This window comes from Camelina sativa, chromosome 4 (genome assembly GCF_000633955.1).
Source record: "Camelina sativa cultivar DH55 chromosome 4, Cs, whole genome shotgun sequence".
Lineage (NCBI taxonomy): Eukaryota > Viridiplantae > Streptophyta > Magnoliopsida > Brassicales > Brassicaceae > Camelina > Camelina sativa.
The window spans coordinates 1,636,340-1,647,838 of NC_025688.1; positions in this window are offsets into that span (position 1 = coordinate 1,636,340).

Sequence of the window (11,499 nt, forward strand, 5' to 3'; positions counted from 1 at the left end):
AAGTTTTTTTTTTTTTTTTTTTTTTTTGTCACATAGAGTTTGCAAATTTTGCATAAGCATACCTCATAAAAATAAGTGTCTTGAAATTCCAAACATCTTAATTTTTAAAATCACATTCAAATTTTTTTTAATGTTTTGTTTGATCACATTCAAAAAATTAGTTTCCGGTATAATTACTTTTTGAGAAATTCGTGAAGAATTGTGGCAGGGTATGCCTCAATAGATCGAGTGTGTTCAGACTTCAGTGATAGGTTTAAAACTTAAACAATCATCATCATCATCATCATCATCATATTCGTATGCGCAAGTGCCACAAACTTCATAGATATTAATTAGTATAATCACATCCAGTACATAAACAAAAAAACCATATTTGTTTGTTACTTTTTTCCTATTGTATTTGATTTGATTGGTATTCTTATACTGTTTTCTATCTTTCTCCACGGCTAAAGTAAACAGAAATTGGTTTGGGTTTTGGATTTTGCTTACTTGTTCACTTTATTGAAGCTTTTGATTATTATTGGTTTCGCATATATATAAAAGTTTCGAGAAAATCATTAAAGTAGTTTTTTTAGATATGCTCAAATTCGATATTGTAATAACAGTGTTTACATCCTCAGTAGTCCATAGACAGACATCGAAATTGGGATATAATCCGTCATATGATCCTTCGATGTATCTTTAAATCTAGACTTGGATTCGTATATGGAAAATCAAATCATCCGCCATCGCTCTTATGTTGATACCATAAACGAAACCCTAACTTTTAAGTAAAGAAACTCGCGTTAATTACATATTTTGGAGTGACCTACCAAAACCATCCAAACAAGTATAGCACAATATAAATTACAACTAGTAACCAGTTTCAAATTGAGCTCAATAGAAAAGAGAGAACCACACAAACTATAATCTAGAATGTAAATCAATTGTGCATCTGCTACAAACCTACTATTGACCCAAAAGCTAAATTACTTGGGGTGAAAAGAAAAGAGTACCTCGCAAGAGATGTACTTGAACGATTCATGATAAAAATAGCAGACTTTAACTCGGAATTCTCTCGGCAGATCATAGGAAGGATACTTACCTTCAAAGGTAATGAAGTACATTTACGGCAATAGTAGCAGTTCTGTAAAGATTGGCTTTGATAACCTTGACAAATCCATATCTTGTATTCTGTAGTATAGACAAATGTGAAAAAAACCAACCACAAATAAGTTCAACATAACAAGAACTTAGAAGAAGAAACATATATTAGACTATAGTTTTGACCTCTCTTTCATTGTAACCCTCAAGGACTCCACGAGACAGCATGTCCATTAACTCTCTCGAGGTTTATGGTTTCATGACGAAATCGTTTTCATCAAAATCAAGAGGCAGGTAAATAAAAATGCAGCGGAACTGCTTGAAATCCATGTCGAAACCCTACAAAACACAAGATGATTCGATACCCAATAATAAACACTAGATTACCAAATTAGGAAAGGACAAATGAACATCAAAATATAAACACTAGATTATCCAACCCACCCATTTTTGATCGAATCCCATTTTTTCCATCAAAGCTCTAAAGAAATTCTATTCCACCCTATCATAAGCTTTACTCATGTCCGTTTTTATTGCCATAAATTTTTTCCGGTTGGCCTGATTAGAACGGAGGGCATGGAAGTTTTCTTGAGCAATGAGGATATTATCTGTGATTAATCTTCCCGACACAAAGGCAGATTGGGTCTCGGATATAATTTCCGGCAAAAACTTCTTGAGACGTAAGCTCAGAATTTTTGAGACCACCTTATACTCACATTACACAAGCTAATAGGGCGAAATCTTGACATTTCACGAGGTCGATCTCCTTTCGGGATTAAACATATATTTGTCTCATTTAGCTTGCCATCAAAAATTCCTGAGCTAAAGAAGTTCTTCACCATCTTAGTGAGATCGCCTTTTATGGTTTCCCAAAAATTTTGGAAGAACAAAGCAGTCATCCCATCCGGTCCTGGAGCCTTTTCCGGATTCAGGGAGAACAAAGCTCGTTTGACCTCCTCTTCTGAGATTTCTTTTGTGAGATGCTCATTCATGGCATGTGTGACCAATGTAGGTACATCCTTAATGGCCAGTGTAGGGTCACTCGCACTGGAGGATGAAAAGAGATTGTCAAAATACTCTACTGCAACTTTTTCTATTCCCTCTTCTGTATCAACCCAAACTCCAAGTTGATTAAGGATGCCTGTGATCTTGTTCCTTGCCCTTCTTTGTTTTGTGGAAGCGTGGAAGAATTTCGTATTTTGATCTCCTTCTGCAAGCCACAGTTCTCTGCTTTTTTGGTGCCAATATGCTTCCTCTTCCCTATAAGCTTCGCAGAGTCGCCATTTTAGGTTGAGGAGAGTCTCTGACGATGCTTGATCATCTCCATATGTCTCATCAATCTTTTCTTGAAGTTTCTTAATAAGCTTTTCGGAGTTTGTTTGATTATTTTTCTTCCAAATGGAAATTGCTCTTTTACAGTTTTGGATTTTTTTCAAGATGGATCGTTCGACAGAATTGTCGTCCCCTCCCCATCCATCTACCACCGCCTCTTTGAGGCCTGGCTTGTCTATCCAACGGTTGTCAAACATAAACCTTCTCAAAAACTTTTTTGGACGTGTAAGAATAGATGCAAAGAGGGGACGATGGTCCGAACCCCACATCTTCATATACTCCACATTACTGTGGGAAAATAAATTGTGCCACTCTTCATTTCCCATGGCTCTATACAAGCGACACCGAATCTTACCATTTGACCGCTGACAAATCCATGAAAATTGGTTTCCTTGGTAAGGGAAATCAATGAGACCACATGAATCAATCATAGCACGGAAAGGTAGAAAGGAGGCTTCAGATCTTTTTTTCCCCCTCTTTTTTCATGATTCCCTGTTATTTCGTTGAAATCCCCAATAATAAACCAAGGCTCGGATCTCGAAACTCCAATACGCATTAGTCTTTCCCATACATAATCGCGAATTGCAGGGACAGGGTCGCCATAAATAAATGACATATAGACCCGATTTCCATTAATGATTGTTTCGATGTCGATTAAACGGTCATCTAATAACAAAAATTTTACCGGAAAATCATTCGAATACAATAAAGCTAAACCGCCGCTATTACCCTTAGGCTCGACAGTTTGAAGGTTATCAAAACCTAAATCCACTTGCACATCTTGCAGATAAAACTTGTCGTTTTTGGTTTTCGACAAAAATAAAAAATCTGGCGAGTATATCCGACACATCTCGCGCAGTCGACGGCGAGTCAGCTTGGATCCCGCCCCTTGACAATTCCAAGCAATTGTCCTCATTTGTTAGTTCCAGAGGGAGAATGAAACCCCACCGTACTAACATTTGTTTGAATGAACTCATCCTTTGGTGATGGAACCACTTCACTAGGAGAGAAAAACATGAAGTTTTTAAAAGCTTTTAATTCCAACTCACGCGGTTTGTATTCCAGATATTCAAGAATTTTTGAGCTCTCCTTACAAAAGGGAAATAAATTGGTCTGAAACTTTCTCGAGATTATGTATTTTAAACTCTCCATATAGGAGGAAATTGGTGGAGAAGCTCTCTCTAAATTGAAGAATGATAATGGCCAGTAATTAATAATAGCTGGACAAAAATCAAACAAGCTTGCAATAAGGTTGAAGCCCACTAGAAAAGTCTCAATCCAGGCCCACTTCCAGGTCCAAACCCATGTCGGCCAAATGGAACTTTTAGGAGTTGAATGTGTATCTAGGTTTGGACAGCACTTTGAGACGTCGTCGTCACCGGAGATAGTGGCACGGCGGTAGCTGGAAGAAGCACAACATGTAGAAGACTTATGTTGCCTTTGTTTTTTAGATCTAGAGCAAAGGTGAATCATCTCTGATAATAGTTCTTCAGCTATGGAAGCCAAGAAGGAGAGAAAATATTCTTCAGTTCTAGAGCGCATGCCGGAGGTCGGAGTAGCAACGAAAGGTCGTGGCTGGTGGTGGAGATTGATTGCAAGACAAATTGAATAGGACCTTCGGAATAAAACCGAAAATCACTTCACACCGACGCCGAGTGGAAGAACAATAAGATCTATAGCAGGGACGCTAGTACAACGAAGCCACTCACGAGCAGGGTCGACGGCCACCAGATTTGTCTTCTTCAGGTGGTCAAAATGATCTGAGCAAGAGGAAGGGGTCGAGACTGCAAAATCCAGAAATAAATCGAGACAAAAAGCAGAGTCAAAACCCCTGAGCCAGCGAGCACAGCCACCGGATCCAAAGATCATCAACGAAAACCTTCTTGCCGCCATGAGGAGAGTGACGCTGGACAGTTTTGCAGTATCCATTAAGCCGAAATAACCACGGGTTTGCCTCCTCAACAGAGGGAAACACATAACCTGCCATGACGGCAAAGAGACGGTACAGCCACCGGGATTTGTTTGAACGTCGGCATGTACGAGACAGATCTGTAACCAGAGACGACTGCACATAGCAGGAATTAGTTGCACAAAAGTGACGGGAGTATCCTTAGATACTAGATCTAGAGTCGCAAACGATGGCATTTGAACAGCCTTCCACAAACGATAATGAGATTAGGATGAACTAGACGTCTAGACAGTAAAAGAATCTCTGCAAATTGCAGGAACAATGGTGAAAGAGTTGTTCAGATTAAAGAGTTTGGGAAAGAGAGGTGGTCGGAAGAGATGAAGAAAAGTAACAGAGATGGTCGGATCCGATCTCATGTCTTATGGCAAAGCAAATCTAAAATTGAAGAAGAAGGAAATTTGAATCCTCGGGGAAAGTGCCTGATCGTCTGTGTCTCTGTGACTTGTTTTGTCATGAGGCGCAACTCTTCGTCTGGCGTGAGATGATCAGCCCCTTCATCACTGCGTCTTATACACGGAATGAACGCATAGTTAGGCACAGATCCAGCCTCATATTTCATATATGGAGATACATCCTCAGTAGTTCAATCTGAGACCTGACATCGAGATTAGAGATATGATCCGTCGATATATCATTTAAGACTTGGATTTGTACCTGGAAAATCAAATTATCTATCATCGCTTTTATATTGATACCATAAACGAAACCCTAACTTTTAAATAAAGAAACTCGCGTTAATTATATTTGAGTTCCTCTATATTTCTATTCTATGTATTTTTTTCTTCTTAGTTTTTAATTTAACACTCACACCCCACTAAATTGGTCAATGGAGCATACCGATGATTAAATTTTTTTATTGTAAATTACAAGTTAACTTTACAAATTGATTAAATTATTGTAAAACTGCCAGGTCAATAGGTATAAAAAAAATAGTTTTTTTTTGTTAAAAAATATTCAATAAAAAAATAGTTACAATGCAAATTTGATTGAGAAAATAAGCATTGACAACCTTAACAAAAGCAAAATTCGTAACCTCTTCAAAACAAAGGAAAAAAGAAGAGGATTTTCATCAAGTTAACTATTATAGCGTTTTTTGGGTTCAACAAACATAAATATAGAAGAAAACATCCACAAAAAAGAGAGATTTCCATAGCATATTATCTTCATTACGCGAATTTGAACAAGGAACGACAAAGAGAAGTTGAAAGCAGACACATTCATTGTTGCTTCTGGAACCCTCGACTAGATAAAACAATACATTATCTTAATTTGCTTGTATTTGACATTTGTTGGACTTGTATCCCATTAATTGTACACAAGTCCCTTTATTTTCTCTTTCGTATATAATTTGGCCTCATAGTTGTAGTTGTACACTATAAAACCCCATCGGAATCCACTGTAGACTGTGTAGTTTAATCACTAATTTATTTGGGTGGGCCTCTCTCAACATACTCACATCAGCTGTTTTTTTACTAATTTACTTACTCAAGGTTATAATAAATCATAAGGCTATGTCGATTAATCAACTCTGAATAGTTTTTGTATGATTATAATCACACTCTTGAGGATGTTTTGATTTAAAGTTTTTATTTTTTGAATTTATTTACTTGAGTTGATAGCTTCGTTTACATCACCGAGCGGATGAGATGGAGCTAATGAGTACTATTGGATCAAAGCCCAAAACACCTCAGTCCCGTTTTAAAAAACTCATATGACGTGTGTGACAGTAAACGCGTAGATAGAGAGGGGGGGAAGAGAGACGCTGTTTCATGTAGGCTGTAGCTACAGCTTCTGTCCCATGTAGTACGAGAATAATAATGATGAGAGGTACACGTGTCGGCTCTCCATCCAAACTCCATTTGAATTTGTTTTTTCTTTTTCTTTTTTTTTTTTTTTTTAATTTCTATAATTAATGGATCCGTTTAATCTTTTATGATGGTCAAATGATATTCTAGGCAAAATCTTTTTTCTTCCCTTCAACCTTGACAAGCAACAACCTGTCTTTTGTTGGAGCCCACGATATAATAAAACAAAACAAAGACTTGATTGATACGCAAATATATTTATCCCCATAAAAAACCCTTTTTTAGAAAGCTTTGAACATTTTTTCTTCAGTAAAGAACTTTCCATCATATCATGGAAAACGAGCGCGTATGAAAGTAATTCATCGTGACACATAGTAATGTTATGCTAACAAAACTATTAATTCAAACACATATTTACCATAATGCCCGTCTGATCATTTGAGTCTGGTTTTCTGAAAAAAAAAAAAAAAAAATCAGTATCCTCAATTATTCATAAAAGTGGAGCAGTGCGATCATATTAATATGACATTACATTTCGTTTCACAGAAATCGAAATGTACATAAAATTTAAAATATAATGACAATTGAATAATCCGGATGAAAAAATGATTTTACTTAGTCCATTTTTGTACTGAAGTAACGATATATTTAATTATAAATATTTCTGGAAATTTGGATGATAAATGTTAAACTGCATTTGGAGGAATAAAATTAAAATTGGATGATTTATATATGTATGATTAAAATAAAGGATGATAAATTGAAAGACATTGTTTTTGTTTTTAACAACATTGAAAGACATTGTTGTAGGAGTAATATTGTCAACATAAAGATAAGAGAGATGGTTTGAGATGACACAATTGCGTGTTAAATTTTTCAACTCCATTATTATTTTTGCAAATCTGAGCCAAAAATAGCTTCATTAATTTACTATGAATAATGAATACCAGAGAAATATCATGTGCTGTCTAATGATATTTTTAAAACAATGTCTTTCAATTTGGAATAGAAACTATTTTTAAAACAAACGATAATAAAAGGATATGTAGTGATATATTGAAGGTCTATTTGAATATATTTGTCGATTTACTAAAGTTTGGGGTTTTTTNTTTTTTTTTTTTTTTTTTTTTTTTTTTTAATTTTATCTTTGCCAGACAATAATAAAAATCTATTTTTGGAGGTTTTCGTGTTTCAACGGGCATTATATGATTGCAACTTGAAAGAAATTGACATCTAAAGGTAAGTGCAACATTTTTACAAGGCCTAAAATAGAAAATATAATGGCTTTTCTAACCTCGAAGGAGAAAAAAAGATAACGTCGTGATAGTTAAATTAATTTCATGAAATCTTTTGAAGTAGCAAACTACGATCTTTTTTCTTCTGTAAACAATATGTTAACCTTTAAAAAAAAAATCAGTATATTCTACTACGTACATGAAGTCATGAATACTCTTAAGTTATTTCTTCATGTGTCGAATACGGTTTTTAAATAAGTGGTTTGAATATTTAATAATTTGTTGACAATGATGAACTATTGAATATTTTTTCAAAAACTGTCAAAACAAAAATAAATAAATAAACCAAAAAAGAAGACAGCAAGGATAACAGAAAAATCACAATTATTTTGAAAAAAATTGAACTGAATAAAAAAAGATAACCAGTGAATATTTTTATCAAGCGATCTTTTCCCCCAAACATTATTGTTTCTCGGATGAATCCGGATCTCTGTATTTTACATTATATTACGACATCAACCAACCTCGTATTAGTCCCAAGAAAATATAATAGTTTTAGTTGATGATTGCTCCAAAATATTATATAGTAACCTATCAAATGACATCATAAGTTTTTTTTTTTTTAATAAAAATTACAATTATGAGAAATTATCCTTTTTATAAACGTACAGTAGTTTTTTTAGCTTATGTTGATAAAAAAAAAAGGTACAGTGGTTAATTTATAGGGTTTATATATGGATAAAAAAAATGTCAAGTAGCTAGGATATTTATATGTAATCCGTTATTAGTAGGATTTTAGTTTTATTTAATATATTGAGAATGCATGTTCCACCATTTATATTTATAATAAAATAAATTGAATAAGTTTCTAACAACAATTAAAAAGATCGGGAGAAAACTAACGGTCATAAATTATGACTCATCTTCAATGATCAAAATATCAAAAATTGTAAGAAAAAAATAAACCAACGGTTAATACTTAATAGTAGTAGTTTCTTTACCTTACTCCGATCCAATCTTTGCTATTCGTCAATCGGCTGTCATTGTCTTGATTACTGTGAATCATATAACAAGGAACTGTAAATTTTTAGGTGGACCTGTTAACTATGTAGCTACGTTACGTAGGGCATGGTAATGGTGTGTTTTTCCGTAAAAACTTTCGTTTTTCTTTCTTTTATGCCATATTCTTCATATCCCCTCACTTGTACGGAAGCCACCGTAGAGCTAATGATGAATTCAAGAAAACAACAATAAATACCAAATACCTCTTGTTCTTTTATTTGTTTGTTATACTGTTTATAAATATTGGAATGTGACAAGACAAAAAAAAAGTATATATATCAATCAAACCGTTTTATTCTTGTCTTAGAGTATCCTATCAAAACATATATTGTATCATAGTATGTCTGAGGCTTCGAGTCAAATAAATCTACGACTCTTTTTGGAAGGGTTTTTTTATTTTGTACTTCACTGACTTTAATAAAGCGGTTTGAAAAAAAAAATTAACATAAAAGATAGAACAATGCAACTTCATTACAAAGTTAAATATAATGATGTTTATAACTGCTAAGAAAAAGAAAAAAAAAATAATTAATTACATATATTATTTTTATGTGCACTATGTAAAGATTATGGTTACTCCTATACATCAACTTACAACACGTCTTTAATTAATTTCATAACAGAAAAACATGTTTCAGTGACAAAATTAAATATTAGCTTATTAAGTAGGAGTCTTAAGGTTGCTTATATCTTAGGCTTGGGCAGGTTGTAAAACAATCTCTTTCTCATGCATTAAATTTAAACAGTAAACTTTTTATCGAAAAAAAAAGAAGTAACAGCAATGGAAAAAAAGATCATTTGATTAAATCTTCTATTTTTTTAAATATGTTAAATTTATATTTCTAAATTCGAAATCTGATGGTAGAAAGGAAAATTAATCGCATATTCTCTAGTTTTTGGTTGAAGTTTAACTAGGGGAAATAAACAATAAATAATAAATTATCAAATATAAAGTTATTATCTAGTCAAATGATATTTTCGGGAAAATATTTTTCCTGACCATTTTCTTCTCTGTAAGTCTGTAACCTTGACCAGAAACATTTTGTCTTTTGTTGGTTGGAGCCCGCATATAATAAAACAAAAAACTTGATTGTCATTCCACCATAAAGCAAGCTTTGATTTTTTTTTTTTTTTTTGGTCTGTAGATAACTAACCTCATATGGTGTAAGTGGGAAACGAGCAATGCAATGATAATACATAAAAGTTTTTTGAAAAAGCATATTTATAAGAATCAAAACATGATGACAATTAGATAATCCATATGAAACAGTGAGTGAGTTTCCTCTGCAATGCAATCTATATTAACATTTTAGACTGGAATAGCAACGCTTTAATTGTTATATCTTCTTGAAAATTTGAATGATTTGTGTAAAGTGCACGTAATTTCTTAAAATATTTCTTTATTAAAAAAAAGCTTTCATAAAATATTAGGTATGTCTAATATAACATGTGATAGATTAAAATAAAAATGCTACTTATCGGGAATTATTACCGTGTGTTTGAATCTATGTTAATTACAACAATTTAAATGTACATTTAAATTCTGCAGTATTATTTTTATGGACTGAGTTAATTTTTCATCTGTATTAATCTTTTTGCTTTTAAACCACAAATCTTATAGCAAAATAGAACATAGAGGAGTATTATTAGAAATTTCAATAAAATTATTGATTAATAGCATTTCAGTTTAGTGTATATCATAGATTGTAATTGATACATTGTTTAAAGCTATTATTACAGATTTTCATTTTGACCACTGATCAGTTGAAAGATGATGACACACTTTATTACTGTTTTCACTAACTATCTTATTACCTTACTCAGATCCAATGGCTACCAATCTTTGCTCTCGTTGATAGAGACCTCATTTGTTAATAAAACTTAATAATCAGAAATTGTATAATATTAAGTGAAATGGGTCGGTAACTCGTTACGTAGGGCATGGTGGTGTGCGTTTCGGTAAAATTTCTTTGGCATTTTTCTCCATATCTCATACTCTTTTGTACGGACGTCACAGCCACGAGACAGCTAGCTAATGATGAATCAAAAGCCCAAAAGATAAAATGCCAAATATTTTACTTATCATTATATAACCTGTTGTTTATACTATTATTGTTACACAAAGACGAAATATTGTTACATGACAAGACCAAAAGATAACACCTGATTATCAAACATTTACCTATAGTAATTTATTTTTTTGATTTTATTTAATAATACTATTTACTGTTTACTACTATATGTCAGTCGTGATTTCGTATTCAACTATTAAAATATATATGTTTGAGCCAAATTAATATAGTAATTAAAGTATGTGTTGACAAAAAGAGTAATTAAACTATAAAAACAAATCCCGTAAAAAAACTAGTATTGAAAAACAACGAAACAATGATCAAATAGAAAAGACGAAAATAAGAATAATGGAAAACATTGGAAAATTGTTTCATGTTAAACATCTAAGTCTAATGTGGTGGGTTTTCCAACCAATAGGAAAATTGAAGTTTGAATTTTTCCCAAGAAAAAAAAAAAAAAAGGAAAATTGAAGTTTGAAAAGAATTAACATATAGAAGTAAAACATATATAGCAATATCTTTAGAAAGTAAAATAATTTTAATTTTCAATGACACTTTTAACTTAGTGCTAAACAAAATATAAAGCTTTTTTACTTTTTGATAACCCTTCTCTTCGTTTGTTTTTTTTTTTGTTTCTTTTGACATCTAGTGGTTAAACTTTTATATAATCTTGTTCAAGCTCACCCTTTCTCTCCTTCATTTCTTGGTCATTCTCTCTCTCTCTCTCTCTCTCTCTCTCTCTATAGAGTCCGGATTCTCTTTCTCCTTTCTCTCGTTACGCCCTCCCTCGCTCTTTCCCTCACTCTTTCCCTCACTCATCTATTGTCAGATTCGCCGAAAGTCCAAGGTTTCGTTTCTCATCTCTCTATCCTTCATCTTTTCTTCTAGCTAGCTTAGGGTTTTTTTTTTTTTTTTTTTTTTTTTTTTTTTTTTTTTTTTTT